Source organism: Cervus elaphus, chromosome X (genome assembly GCF_910594005.1).
Source record: "Cervus elaphus chromosome X, mCerEla1.1, whole genome shotgun sequence".
Classification (NCBI taxonomy): domain Eukaryota; kingdom Metazoa; phylum Chordata; class Mammalia; order Artiodactyla; family Cervidae; genus Cervus; species Cervus elaphus.
In genome coordinates, this window is record NC_057848.1 from 131,640,285 (window position 1) to 131,656,411 (window position 16,127).

Sequence of the window (16,127 nt, forward strand, 5' to 3'; positions counted from 1 at the left end):
TTATCAAGTGTGAAACAGATGGCCAGCCCAGGTTGGATGCATGAGACAAGTGCTCAGGGCTGGTGCACTGGGAAGACCCAAAGGGATGGGATGGGGAGGGAGGTGGGAGGGGGGAACACATGTAAATCCATGGCTGATTCATGTCAGTGTATGGCAAAAACCACTACAATATTGTAAAGTAATTAGCCTCCAACTAATAGAAATAAACGAAAAATTAAAAAAATAAAATAAAAATATATGCTTAGAAGAGTTTGAAGGAAATAGTCTATAATGTTCACAGCAGTTATTTCTGGGTAATAAGAATTTATTTTTCACTTTTCCTTTGCATTTTTATAAATTGATATTTTCTTCAGAATATATGTTTGACCTATATTAGAAACATTGACAACCTTATTAATGAGAACGAGATGTGGTCTTTTCTCTCAATTGTGGAAGGAAAGACTATACTTAAACCTTGCTGGACCGGCGGCCCTGGGGCCATCTTGTCCAACTTGTCCCACTCAGGATTTCCTTCTGTGATGCCCCTGCCCAGTGCTCCTTCATCTGCCATGCAACACTTCTAGGGCTGGGGATGGTGGGGCAGGCAGTGATATTTTCAGGCAACCCACTTACTGCATAGACAATTCTGATTGTTTGGAAGTTCCTCTCTATTGAGCTAAAATTGGAATCTTCTAAATGTATAGTGTCGCCTCACTGCCCTTGGGCCAGCTAAGGGTAAGTGTACTTCTCTTCACCCCCAGATATCCAAATCCAACTACAGAGGTCTCCACCACAACTATTTTTCCTGTGTCTCAGTTTTCAGACCCTTCATGATCATGGACACTGTAACCACACTACTCAAAGCAGGGTCTGGGCCAACAGTATGGACATCACTTGGGAGCATGTAGGAAGTTAGACTCCTGAATGAAATCTGCATCTTAACAAGATCCTCAGGTGGTTTATGGAGACATTAGACTTTAAGAAGCACTGGCCTCAGGGAAGACACATTCTCATTTCTCAGCATTTCATTTAGTAGGTGCTCTCCAGACTGAAGAATATTCCAATATTATTGAGGTATACAAGGTGGTTATTAGTGCTTCTTTTTTTTTCCCAAGGATAGTAACTATTAAAATTTTAATGCATTTATTTCCAGGATTTTATATGCATAGTATTAATCATGGTTGAGAGAATACAACACATCTAATTTCATATTCTGTTCTTTTTTAATTATTATTTTTTAACACCAAAAACATTTTGTATTGGAGTATAGTCAATGAACAATGTTGCGGTAGTTTCAGGTGAACAGCGAAGGGACTCAGCCATACATACACATGTATCCATTCTTCTGATATATCCATTCATCATGGAAACCAGTATTTATGGAACTTGTAGCTATATGCAAGCCACTGTTGTCAAGCACTGTTAAGTGGAAGACGGATGTGAAAAATGAAATCACCACAGAGGTCTGAGAATTTCAGGCCCCAGTGGAAGAGTTGTCATGAAACCTAAGTGATAAATGGATGATAAGATTATATGGACAATGATGGCTATTGACTAATGAGACTAAGAAGAGATCATCTAAGAACAGGGAGGTTACAGAAAAGTCAGCTTCTAACTGGGCTTGTCACAATGAAATGCCCCTAGTAGGGGCCATGCTGTGCTCATCTCTGGATATAGGCATGTGAATTTGCGCTTTAGGACAGGGTTTTGCCACTGTTGAGGAGTATCAACCTCACTTGGAGGGCTTGTTTAGACACAAATTGCTGAGCTTTTGACATTAAGTTCTCATCCAGTGGAGCTGGAGCAAGGCCTGAGAATGTGCTGCTGGTCCAGGGAATCACACATTTGAGAATGACTAATTGAACTGTGGTGTTGGAGAAGACTCTTGAGAGTGCCTTGGACTGCAAGGAGATCAAACCAGTCAATCCTACAGGAAATGAGTCCTGAATATTCATTGGAAGGACTGATGCTGAAGCTGAAACTCCAATACTCTGGCCACCTGATGTGAAGAACTGACTCACTGGAAAAGACCCTGATGCTGGGAAAGATTGAAGGTGGGAGAAGAACAGGACGACAGAGGATAAGATGGTTGGATGGCATCACCGGCTCAATGTACATGAGTTTGAGCAAGCTCCGGGAGTTGGTGATGGACAGGGAAGCCTGGCGTTCTGCAGTCCATGGGGTCGCAAAGAGTCGGATATGATTGAGTGACTGAACTGAACTGAACTGAATTTGGAGAAAATAGCATGGGTCTTGGAGCCAGTTTTGGTTCTGCTACTTAATTTGGCAAGTCACTTTTTCTTTTTGAGGTTTCTCTTCGAGGACTAGAGAATCATAATGACAATTTTACAAGTGTTTGGGACTAGTAGACGAAATAATGGTCTATGAACACACCTTAGTACACTGCCTGGTATACTGTAGGTATTAATACTACTAGTGTGACATAGTTTCCATTCCCTTCTCCAAAGTAATCTTAATTGCAACATCTTTGGAAGTGCAGGAATAGTGTTTTGGGTGTGAAGGGCACCTGGGAGTGGGCATAGGCCCTTTTTGAAGAACCTAAGGGGTGAGCCTTCATACCATTGGCAAAAATCAGTTAGTGTCCTTTGTGTGGCTGTTTCGGCCATTTATTTTTCTGATGACATTCACATTGCCTGTCAGTGGGTCAAAAGAAAGATACCTCAAGGCTTAGAGAGATTGGTGCCATTCCAGGTATACTGCCTAAAGGAATGATTTGAGAAATTGGAAACTGGAACTTAAATTTCACCAGAGAAAGATAAAAATTTATTTCCAATTTACTAGAACTGAAAAATTCTAAGATAACTTCCTTAGACTTATATGTAAAGAAATTCAAGCAAGCCTATATAGTTGGAAGAATGTGAATGTAGACCTTTCTCCTTTCTCTAATAGGGATCTTCAAATGTCAACACCATGAACAAAATAATTTGACAACTGAACCTATTCATCCCCACAACTTCTTCGGGAAGAATGAGAATCCTTAAAAAACTGAGGCATTTTTATTTGGGTGTATTTATTCGCTTCAATTTTAGTTTTCATAGTAACAGGATGCATTAAGAAAAAGAAGACCTCCCTATGGGATCCCCAAATTGACATGAGAAATTGATGGAGTCTCCTCATGCCACCATTAGTCCTAGACTCTTTATGGGAACTTTGTGTATTAGATTATAGATGATAGCTAATTAAGCACAAAGCAAATTTTTGAGGATTAAGACATAGAACAGGTGCATTTTGGTGGATGTGGAGGAAAGAGAGGATTGTTCTAAAGCAGAAGTCATCACCCAGTTGAATTTGGAACACTTCAGGGTTATCTTCAGGATATCTGAAGGAAGGACATGTCAGGCAAACGGATGAGATAGGAAAGGGGGCAAAGTTTTTCCACTCTGTGGTTTCACTTGAGACTTGACTGTGGCCTGTTCTTATTTCTTTACCCTTTCAATAGCTGAACTTTAACAGAGAAAACATGTCACCTCCCAGATAATGTGTCTTTATTGGCTCCACTGTTTGTCTTCTGGATCATATTTAAACTGCCTATTTCTAGAACAGCCAGGATCCCTTCACTCCAGTGGTGCACTATATAAATAGCCATCATGGGCAATTAGTGTCTCTGATTTTCTCCTTTCTAAACAATGTGGTTAAATGATGTTTAATATATGTCAGTTTTTCTCTCCCCAAATCATGTCAAGTAAATTATGTTTTCTTATGCCTTGCAAAGTTCATGCATATATCACTTCAACTGTGATTAAAAAGGATAAAGGGATTAAAAAATAGGATATGAACCAGTTACTCACTAACATTTCATGAGCTTGAGACTGTTTTGGTCAGAAGATTTCCTTAGGAAAAAAATTTCTATGTTTTTTATTTTTCTTTTTAGAGGAGACTTTTTTAAATATAGTAAATATTAAATATCTAAGTAATATTAAATGGGAATTTTTGACTGTTTATTATCCTTGTCTTTCTTGCCCACCCCCACATATCAATGTTACACACCCTTGTGGCCCCAAATCACTTTAAGCCATCATAACTCTGCACTCCTAGAACCCTGACAGCAGATCAAGAAGTCTGTCTGAAAATCAAGGGAGAGAATATTCTTGAGTTGTTGAGCTCTCACGAAATTACAATTTCCGAGGCTCAGTACCTGAGGCAAAGACTGGTTGAGAAGGAGGGGGTTCTAATAGCACTTGAGTGGGGGCAGCATGTCACCTAAGTGCCAGGGTACAAGGTCAGAGTAATCATATCCATGAGTGCTGTGCAAGCTCTTCTCTAAGACTTACCATTTGGGCAATAGGATAGTGTAATTCTAGTACTTCCTCTTGCATTTCATAGTATTTCACAATCACTGCACAGCAGGTGACCACCACTGACCTAAAGTCAAAGGGCTCAAAATTTGTCCCAGAGGATGACTTCAAAAGACTGCCTGTGTAGGGAGCCCAGCCTGGTGCTCTGTGATGACCTAGAGGGATGGGTTTGGGGGGAGGGGAGGGAGGCTCAAGAAGTAGGTGATAGAGGTATAATTATGGCTGATTTGTGTTGTTGTAGGACAGAAACCAACACAGCACTGTAAACCAATATTCCTCCAATTAAAAACAATAAAGACTGCCTGCAAACACATCCTCAGCTGCTTTGTCAGCACCCCACGCCACCACCCCACCCTGCAGAGACTTTCCCTAGTATTTGTGGCCCTCTTGATTCTCCTGTTTCTGTTCATCACTTTCCCTGGGCTCTTTAACGTCATCTGGTCACACAGACTTGAGTGCACTGAGCCGAGGATCATGTAGCCAGCTTCCCACCGAAGCCCTAAAAAATCAGTTCAGCCCCATCCAAAACTCTGTCTCTCAGAGAGCCAGAGCAGGAGAAGGCAGGCGTGGATGTTTCTGCACAGGAGAGGTGTGAAAGAGCTGGATATGAAGAGAACTTGTAGAGTAGATGCTGATAGTGGCTCATCAAAGACCCCTCAGAACTCAACATTTGTATGTACTTTGACCTGATGGCTTCTTACTTCAAGTGCCTAGGGCTCTGCCTGAGTTCCTTCTCTGGCCTCCACAGCAAGCTAGACTTGTACAGGGGCACACTGGAAGTGATGGTTAGTTAATGTGGGCACACTGGAAGTGATGGGCAATTAATGGGCCTAGAGGTAGCTCTTAACCAAAGACTGGCAGAAATTGGTGGATAATTCCCCAGGTTCTTCAGCTCTTGGGCAGGATAACTCTGAGGTGTTCTCTATGCTGTCCTCCAGAGGCTCCCAGTGAGACTGGGCACCAGTTATCTATAGCAGTAATCTTATTTTTAACTAACTCTATATTAGTTTCATTTTTTCTCATCTTAATTAATGTCTCCTATACTATTGCTTCCTGGCATTACCCTTCAAATCCTTATCTCTAGGTTTGCTTCTGAACCCAAGCTAAAAGCTAAAACATGGTATGTGTGAGGTTGTGACTGCACATATCAGCTGGGACCATGTTGAAAGTGAGAGTGTTAGTCGCTCATTTGTGTCCAACTCTTTGCAACCCCATGGACTGAGGCCTGCCAGGTTCCTCTGCCCATGGAATTCTCCAGGCAAGAATACTGGAGTGGGTTGCCATTCATTTCTCCAGGGGAATCTTCCCGACCCAGGAATCAAACCTGAATCTCCCATACTACAGGCAGATTCTTTACTGTCTGAGCCACCAGGGAAACACCAGGACCATGTTGGGGAGGTCCTCAATGTCATGTTGAGGTGAGACTTTACTCCATGGTGACTGAATGGTGAGTACTTGATTAGACTCCTATGCTAGAGGATCATTCTGGAAACAGGGAGAAGAATGGATTAGAGCACTGCTCCTCAAAGTATAATCCTTGGACCATGAATATAAGAATCACCTGGAAACTTTAAATAATGCAAATTCTTGCCTCCACCTCAGACCTGCTGAATCAGACAATCTGAGTGTGAGGACCCAAAACCTGTGCTTTAATAATCATCTCCCCCCAGGTAAATCTGATGCCCCAAAAATTTGAGAACCACTGGATTAGAGAATGCAGGAGAAACTAGCAGCATGAAGATCATTTATTAGGCTGAAGGCCTGAACTGTAAGTTTTGATTCCCTTCTCCCCATTCTTTTTGCCTTGGACTTTGTTCTGCATTCAGAATGTGCTTAATACATAATTTGGCCTGATGTCTCCAATCCCATTATCAAATAAGTGGGAATGGCAATGAGAGGGGCATGGATGGAGAGAGGTGATGTAATTCATATGAGGTTGAGCCACCACTGACCACATGGCATTTCCAGCATTATGTCTTTCTCGGTTCCAGCAGCTACTCCCTCCTCAAAAATCAAGATCCCATGACTTCTGTGTATGGAATCTGAGAAGTATTGTAAATCCAAGTAAGAGATTCCCATAAACTGGGCAATAAAAGCTTTTTAACAGAAATTACTTCCTGAAAAAGGGAACATTGTGTGTGGACAACAGGGAGGGATAGAGTCTGGGAAGATGAATGGGAGGCTTCCTGAATAAGTGGCCCTGAAATTCCCAATTAGTTTGTGTTCATTTGAGTCATAATCCATATTATTATTATTATCTGTTATTGCTTGAAAACATTTTCTTTTTTATTTTCCGAGTCAGCTTGACCAGGGTCTTTATAAGTCATGAGTTTCAAAACCCCATAATTATGCCCTGCAACCTTGTCTGATGGCATCCTAGACCTTCAGTGCCTGCTTATGAAGCTGTGGGAACTCAAAGTCCCCCAATAGTCCCCAGGGCTGGGGTGGGTGAGGGAGACGTGGTTGGCAACAGCCCATCCTGCTGGGGTACCAGCTTCCAGAACAACAAGGCCTTTGACTGAAGCCTTCACTGGAAACTGGATGACATTCTTTGGGCCAAAAGGAGCAATTGGAAAGGTAGTTTTGTGGGTTGGATTCTAAGCCAGAGTTGAAACAAGGCTGTAGCAAGGCTGAAAGAAACCTGGCAGAGGAGGAAAAGGCCCTCCCTGTGCCAGGAACTGCATAAACCCAAGACCAATCAAACAGAATCAGTGTGTGGGGAAATATTTCTGACTGGCAAAGATGGCTCCACTGTCTAGTGATTTACTGTAAGTGGTGACGGCCAACGTCCTGCTTGGTGGAGTGTGGCCTGTTGAAGGAGAGCCTGGCTGGAAGGATTGCTGTGTTATTTCTCCTTGACCTGGAAAAAAGTATGCCTTTTCAAGAGGAACTAAACAGGGGGAAATCTTTTGTGATTATAAAACCTTAAAAGGGCATTGTATGTCCTTTGTAACCAGACAGATTGAGTTATTGCTTGAGCTATGTTGCATAAAATTAATGAAGATAAAGATGTACATAGACAAGAATTTACTAGGCATATGCATATTTTTTCATAAACAATGAAAAATAATTAGCTCAAAGAGCAGGCTATGGTTCGCTCCACCAAGGGATTTTTCAGGGTTGCTTTGTAGATTAAATACAAAGCTGTTGTAGAATGAGTAAATACAAAATCTCATATCAGATAGAAAGACTAATGGGCCCAGTGTTGGCCCTGGGCTGGAAAGAACAAATCCACAGGGCCAACTTGGCCCTTTTAAAGCTCCCATAGCAGAGGGGCCATTGGTCATGACCATTTATCTCCACTGAGTCCTTGGCTTTTGCGGCATTGTTTCTGGTTGTCATAACAACCAGCTGTGGACCGATCTATCTGGATACTGAGTGGCTTACTCAATTCAGTCATTAAAAATGAACTCATATTTTAACTATTTGAGTAAGTTTCATGATGGACATGGCCGCCATTGGCTTGACTGCTTAGTTATCAACAGGACGGGCTGGTCAAAGAACCACCAATCCAACTTCTTTTTTTCCAGAACCAAGGCCCAGAGGTGGGGAAGTAACACCCAAATCACCTGGCTAGTATAACGTAGAAACAGAATGAAACTTCCAAGCCAGAGTGCCCTACCTCTTTCTACCATCTGGTCAACCCAAAGCCCCTATTATTTATTCACAGAAATAAAACAAAGCTATTTTTTTTTTAATCTGCTTTTTTTCCCAACAGAAGTTAAACCCCCAAAGACATATATTAATTAAGGTAGCATAAGAAAAATTGTAGCAGTAACTATAAAAATGATGGAAGATAAATATTGGCATTCTTTGCAGCTTAATTTATTATGACTTTAAGAGTTGCAAGGGCTTGCCTTGCTTCTTTGAAACATGGTGCGTTTTTGCAATACCCCTCAGTTATAAATTAATATAGCCCATTAGGGATGAGACTAATGGTGGATAAAGACTATCTCATGGGGAATATACAACACCTGAGAAAATGAATAGCTGTGGTACATGGACCCCCAACCTGTCCTACAAATGACAAAACTTGTCACAAAGCTAGTCCCCATAGAGGCATATTAATTTCTAATAAATAAACCCAGCCACTTAAAAATTTTGCTTTCTTCTATAAGCGCGTTCCCATGTTGCTTTATCCAGAAGAGTTTTGATATAGGTATCAAGGAACTATATAGGCCCATCTTTAGCCAACCTGGGTGAATGCTCTGTGCTGACATTTGGCTCCTCCCTCTTGGAAAGTCTGAATTCCCAGCTGAGATTATGTGCTGATGAGAAGGAAAGCTAACATATTTGCAGGCTGGTTACCCATGATGAGCATACCACAAAGTTTCCCTTTCAGAAATAAAAGAAGGCCTCAGAGTCCTTCTAATTCTCAGTGCTGCAAAGTAAAATCCAGGGAGCTTTCTGGGAAATAAGGATTAGTTGAAACAATATTATCAGTTCTTTTCCTCTTCCTACAGTCATACAAGATTGCTGAGAGAGGCTTGAGGGAGCATCAGATTCAGTTCAGTTCAGTTGCTCAGTTGTGTCCCCATAGATTGCAGCACGCCAGGCTTCCCTGTCCATCACCAACTCCCGGAGTTCACTCAAACTCATGTACATCGAGTTGGTGATGCCATCCAACCATCTCATCCTCTGTCATCCCCTTCTCCTCCTGCCTTCAATCTTCCCCAGAATCAGGGTCTTTTCCAATGAGTCAGCTCTCCTCATCAGGTGGCCGAAGTATTGGAGTTTCAGCTTCAGCATCAGTCCTTCCAATACTGAATTCCTTTAGGATGGACTGGTTGGATCTCCTTGCAGTCCAAGGGACTCTCAAGAGTCTTCTCCAACACCACAGTTCGAAAGCACCAGTTCTTTGGTGCTCAGCTTTCTTTATAGTCCAACTCTCACATCCATACATCACTACCATAGCTTTGACTAGATGGACATTTGTTGGCAAAGTAATGTCTCTGCTTTTTAATATGCTGTCTATGTTGGTCATAACTTTCCTTCCAAGGAGTAAGCATCTTTTAATTTCATGGCTACAGTCACCACCTGCAGTGATTTTGGAGCCCCCCAAAATAAAGTCTGCCACTGTTTCCACTGTTTCTCCATCTATTTGCCATGAAGTGATGGGACCGGATGCCATGATCTTAGTTTTCTGAATGTTGAGTTTTAAGCCAACTTTTTCACTCTCCTCTTTCAGTTTCATCAAGAGGCTCTTTAGTTCTTCTTAGCTTTCTGCCATAAGGGTGGTGTCATCTGCTTATCTGAGATTATTGATATTTCTCCTGGCAATCTTGATTCCAGCTTGTACTTCATCCAGCCCAGCTTTTCTCGTGATGTACTCTGCATATAAGTTAAATAAGCAGGGTGACAATATACAGCCTTGACATACTCCTTTTCCTATTTGGAACCAGTCTATTGTTCCATGTCCAGTTCTAACTTTTGTTTCCTGACCTGCATACAGATTTCTTAGCAATTGAGATAAAAGACACACCTTATGCCCCTACAGATTTCAAGTCATAAGTGTAGTCACTTTGAAATTGAAACACCAAGGCCAAATCTTAGACTTAAAGTGGCTTTATGGACTCAGAAATATAAACCTCCCTGTGTCTGAGGACTGAACATTCGTACTGTTTTCCTACGAACTGAGTCAGTCTCTGGGCAAGCCATATTTGGATAAGATGCTGACTTCAAAGCCTCCATCCCCACTCCCATCTCCACCACCAGTGTGGCTTCACTCTTTTTTAGTACTTTTGTTAATGAGATTTAAATGTCCATTCCTGCCTTTCTGTACCCAAGAAAATAAATGTAACCTCCCTTTATTTGAATAACAACAATCATAGTATCTCACAATAACTTAACACAGAAGGATAAACATGCGCCTGATGTTAGGGATTTTGATTTATTGTGGCTGCCTTGGGCTCCCAAGTAATATGTGTGTGTACATGGCCACAGAGAAGCACTAAATGATTGTAGTTGGATGTGTCCTTGGATAATGCTGTTGTACCAGCTAGGCAGCTGTGCTGATCATACCAGGTGATCAGCTGAGCTGCCTGAAGTCTCTTGCATGTGAAGGGAACTGTCGTTTGGAATACCTTCCACTGAATGGAAGGTCAATTTGATTTTTCTCACTTTATTTCACTAAGGGAACAATTGAGCAGGTAATCAGCTAGTGATAAATCATAGTAGTGGCCAACGTACCCAAGCTTGGTTCCAATCTAGAGATGAGGCTGATGGAGGATAGAAACAAAACATATAACTGATTTGCATAACTCCTCCAGTTCCATTCTTCTTTCTCAAGATTGTTTTAGTTATCTGGCGTCTTTTGTGTTTCCATATAAATTTTAAAATTATTTCCTCTACTTATATGAAAAATGGCCTTCGTGTTTTGAAAAGAATTGTGCTGATTTTGTTGTACCTAGCATCTCACTTAATTCCACCCACAACTACTGGAATTACCCAAAGGCAAATTCTCAGTCTTTCTATTACTTATTGGCAGTAACTGACCCAATGGATCACCTTCTCCTCCTTGAAACACTGTTATTAGCATCCAGGACACTTGCTTCTCTGAGTTCACCTTTTATCTCTGGTCTTCTCCTTCTTCCTCATTTACCTGACTTCTAACTGTTGTAATGCCCCAGGCCTCAGTTCTTGCACCCTTTCTCTCTTTTGTATCTAAACCCACTGCTTTGGTGATCTCATTTAATCTGAATAATTGTTTCCATATCATAGCTATCCAATCTAAATGGTTGAAATATCATAAATATCATGCATGTACACATGCATAAAATTCCCAGAACTTCTAGGGCCAACCAAGATAGAGTAAGCTTGAGATTCCTTTTTTTCCCCTCTTGTTTCTCTAGGCTTGATATGAGGGTGGCCTGGAGATCTGAGTCACAGAATTTTAAATCAGGGATGGACACCCAAAGCTCCAATAAAAATCCCACTCTTTCTGGCCAGAGGATGAGAGCCAAGAGTACAGGTGGGTGGGGAGAGGATCCTAATTTTTTTCTTATTGTCTCTCTTGGCTTTGTCTTTGAGGCAGCTCCAGTTGCAGATCTGCACTGCTATGAGGATGATGTTGGTGGTAGTGCAGACACTTGAACTTTGTCTCTCTAACTAGTGAAACTGGAAAAAGGAATCACTGTGTGTGAAGAGTGTTGGAGGAAGCCCCATTATTATATTTTTTTCTTGCTGTTTCACCCTCAAGGTGGCTCCAATGACCCAGAACTGTAGGACAGTGTAGTAGGGGGAGCGAAGACTAAAAGTCTGCAAAAAGTCCATTTTTCTGACCAAAAGAATTGGAAAAGGGGATCTCGGGAGTCAGAGAATGTGGAGAAAATCCCAGAGAGCAAAGAATTGGAAAAGGGACTCCCTCTAATACTGTGTATGAACTAACACAAGTCCTGAGCTTACCCCCAAGCTGTGCATGAGCAGGACAGACTCAAAAGAAGCAGAGTAAAATCTCTGAGAACTGAGCTATGATACAAACCACTCCTAAGTCCCAAACATAGTCCTGAGTGTCACCTGCATGCATGTTAAGTCGCTTCAGTCATGTCCGACTCTGTGCAACCCCATGGGCTGTAGACCACAAGGCTCCTCTGTCCAAGGGCTTTTCCAGGGAAGAATACTGGAGTGAGTTGCCATGCCCTTCTCCAGGGGATCTTCCCTACCCAGGGACTGAACCCCGAGTCTGGTATGTCTCCTGCATTGGCAGGCAGATTCTTTACCACTAGCACCACCTGGGAAGCCACAAGTGTCACCTATATAGGGGCAATAAAAAATGATATTTGAACCACTGCCCACAGAAAGTAGGACAAAACTTACGGTCTTAACCTGTGTTTATTCCCTTCGAAAACAGCAATAAAATCTACTGACATTCCATTCTCAAGAGGATTTTAACAGGACCCAGTCTCAAAACATGTCCAGGAAGAGATATAAAATTATTTAACATACAAAGAACCAGAAAAATCTAACCAATTCTCAAGAGAAAGAACAATAAACAGAGGCCAACATGATGGTCCAGATGTTTGAATTAGCAAAGACTTTCAAGCAGCTATCATAACATGTTCCATGAAGTAAGGGTGAACATTCTTGAAATGAATGGAAAGATACAAACTCTCAAGATGAAAATAGAAACTATTAAGAAAAAAAAACAAATTGAAATGTTAGGATTGAAAATATGTTAGGGTTGAAAAATATGGCATCTTAAATATTTAAAAAAAATTGCTGGATAATTTCAATAACAGAATGGAGATGATAGAGAAAAAAGTAAATGAACTTAAAAATAGGTAATTAGAAATGATCCTATTTGGAGATGTTAAAGAAGATTAAAATTAATAAGGAAAGTAGAGATTCAACAAATGGTACTGTAACAATTGGACACCCAATATACAAAAAAAAAGTGCCTTGACTATATCCCAAGACTTACAAAAATAAAAATGTTTCATAGACCTAAATAAAAAACATAAATCTGTAAGACTTTTAAAAGAAGATAAAGGAGAATATCCTTGTGACTGTGATTTAGGCAATGAGTTTTTGAGTATGAAACCAAAATCATGATCTGTAAAAGAAAAAAATGATAAACTGGGCTTCATCAAAATTTAAAACTTTTGCTCTGCCAAAAACACTTTTAAAAGAATAAAAAGACAAACTACAGATGTGGAAAATATATTTACAAATCACACATATGACAAAAAAATATGTAAACAGACTATATAAAGAACTGTCCATACTAAACAGTAAATAAACAAATAACCCAATCAAAAAATGGGCACAGATTTTAATGGACACCTTACCAAAGAAGAAATTTGTATGGAAAATAAGCACATGAAAAAACACTCAACTTCATTATTCATTAGGGAAAGGCAAATGAAAGCCACAATGGGATACTATTATACATCTATTAGAGTTGTTAAGAAGTACATTAAAAAATAATTTAAAATCTGATATTCCTTCAGGAAACATAAAATGGTACAACCACTTTGGAAAACAGTAGGCTGTTTTAGAAAACACATACTCACTGGATGACCCAAAAATCCTACTCCTCATTGTATATTCTAGAAATCTGAAAACTTTTGTTTATAAAAATGCCATGAATATTTATACCAGCTTTATCATAATTGCTAGTAAGGGGGGACAACCCAGATGTCCTGCTGTCAATGGGTGAGGAAACAATAGTCCATCCATATAGTGGAATACTACTCAGCAATAAAAAGCAAAGGACTATTGATAAACCGGACATGGATAAATCTCAAATAAATTGTGCTGAACAAAATAAATCAGATTCAAAATGCTACATACCTTTTGATTTCATTTATATAACATTCTGGAAAATGTAACACTTAGGGATGGAGAATAGATCAGTGGTCACCAAGGGCTGAGGATGAAGGGTGAGTTTGAGAGCAAAGGGTTACTTGGGGGATTTTTTTAGGATGATGGAACAGTTCTGTATTTTAACTGTGGTGGTAGTTCTATGACTATGCAGTTTTCAAAGCTCATAAAACTGTACAAACAGGAAGAAGGAATTTTTCTGTAAGTTAAAAATTCTTCCATATGTATATCTCCAGATCAGAAATGTCCCCTTCAGTCATATATCTATCTGATATCTGCACTTGGATGTTTAACAAACATCTTAAATCTAATGTACCCTAAAGCAAACTCTTGATCTTTTCCCCAAAACCTGTTCCATCTACAGCCTTCCCTGACTTAGCTGATGGCAATTCCATTCTTCTAGTTGCTCAGGCCAAAATGCTCGGAGCCATTCTTGACCCCACTCTTTATCTTATATCCCATATTCAATCTACCATAAATCTACTTGTCTCTATGCCTCAAAAATATATTCAGGATTTTATTTCTTCCACTCCCATCAACCTGGTCCAAGCCATATGGTTTTGCAGTGACATTATCACCAGACACACTGTTTGTGTTGAACACAGAGTTGCCTTTTCCAGAAGAGACTTGCTGTCCCTTTGTGGGGAAAGGTATTGGCAGAGACCCTTCAGCTGTTAACTCCTTCAGAGTCCACTTCAGCTGCAGAGTCAAGACACAAACCTCCTTGCTCTTTCCCAAGCAGACAGGCAAAAGATCTGTCTCATAGCCTTTGCATCTGCTGTTCTCTTGCTTAACCACTTCTTAGATATCCTCTTTATTAATCTCCTAAGGGTGCTCCTAAGGATAAAGGGGCAGCAGAGGATACAAGAGTTAGATAGCATCACTGACTCACTGGACTTGAATCTGAGCCAACTCTGGGAGGTAATGAAGGACAGAGGAGCCTGGTGTGCTATAGTGCATAGGGTCGCAAAGAGTTGAACCTGACTTAGTGACTGAACAACAACAAAGGGTGCCATGAAAAACACAAGTTTGATGGCTTAAAATGAAAGAAATTGATTCTCTCACAGTTCTGGAGGCCATAGTCCCTCTGAAGGCTCTAGGAGAGAATCCTTCCTTGACTCTTCCAGCTTCTGGTGGTGCCAGGTGTTTCTTAACTTGTGACCACATCACTCTCTGCCTCCATTTTCGCATGGCTTCTCTGTGTCTTTCTTCTCCTCTTCTCTCTTATAAGGATGCTTGCCATTAGGGCCCACCCAGATAATCCAGGATGATCTCATCTCAAGAACTTTAACTTAATCACATCTGCAAAGACCATTTTTCCAAACAAAGCCACATTCATAGGTTCTTGGATCACAACATGGGCATGACCTTTTGGGGACCACCATTCAACCCACCACAGCTTCTTAGCTTACTCCTTCACTTTCTTCAAATATTTCATTGAAAGGTGCCATCTCAGGGTGCAATCCTCCTCCATCCTAGTTAAAGTGGAAACTTTCCTACCTCTATCCACTTCCCGCCTTAATTTAACTCCATAGCATTTATCACCATCTGGTGTGCTGTATATTTTACTTTTTTATTCTTTATTATTATAATAAAGCTGACTCTCCCATTAGAATTGGCAGGTTTTTTTAATCTATTGTATTTACTGCTGTATCCTCATCCCCTAGAACAGAGGTCCCCAGCCTTTTTTTTTTTTTTGACACTAAAGACTTCCACCAAAATTGTGGAAGACAATTTTCCCACGGTCAGGGGCAGGGAAGTTTTGGGGATGATTCTCATAAGGAGCGCACAACCTAGGTCCATCACATGTGTAGTTTGCAGTAGGGTTCACTCCTATGAGAATCTAATGCCACCACTGATCTGACAGGAGGTGGAGCTCAGGCAGTAATGAGAGTGATGAGGAGCAGCTATAAATATAGATGAAGACTTGCTTGCTCACCTGCCGCTCACCTCCTGCTATGCAGCCTGGTTCCTGACAGGCCATGGACTGGTACCAGTTCATGGCCCTTGGGATGGGGACCCCTACCCTAGAACAATGCTTGGTGCAGTAATAGTGTTGAATGAATAATTATCCCTATTTTACAAATACTTAATGCAGGCAGAGAGAGGTCAAGTAATTTTGCTCCAGTATGGTGTTTCAAAGCAGGTTTCTCATACCAAACCCTCTGCCTCTAATGTGATGACAAATCATCAGGACCAGGACAATTTCCTAGTGTGGCAATGACCTCCAGGGACATCTATTGTCTCAGGGTTGAGGAAATATTGAATTGATTTCTTACCCTTAGAGTATCTGGGACACATGGGGTACTTCCCACATCTGAAGGTCTTCTCTGCTCTCAGTTTCTCTTGGTAGCATTCCCTGTTAAAGACATTTCCTTTCTATCTAATCTAACTCTTTCATGCTGCAGTGGAGGTTCATTTCTTCTTCAGCCCTGAGTCACAAGAGAAAGCAGCCGCTCTTTCCAGTCCCCTTGCATTTGGAGATTATTATCAAGTTGCCCTGTGGGCATT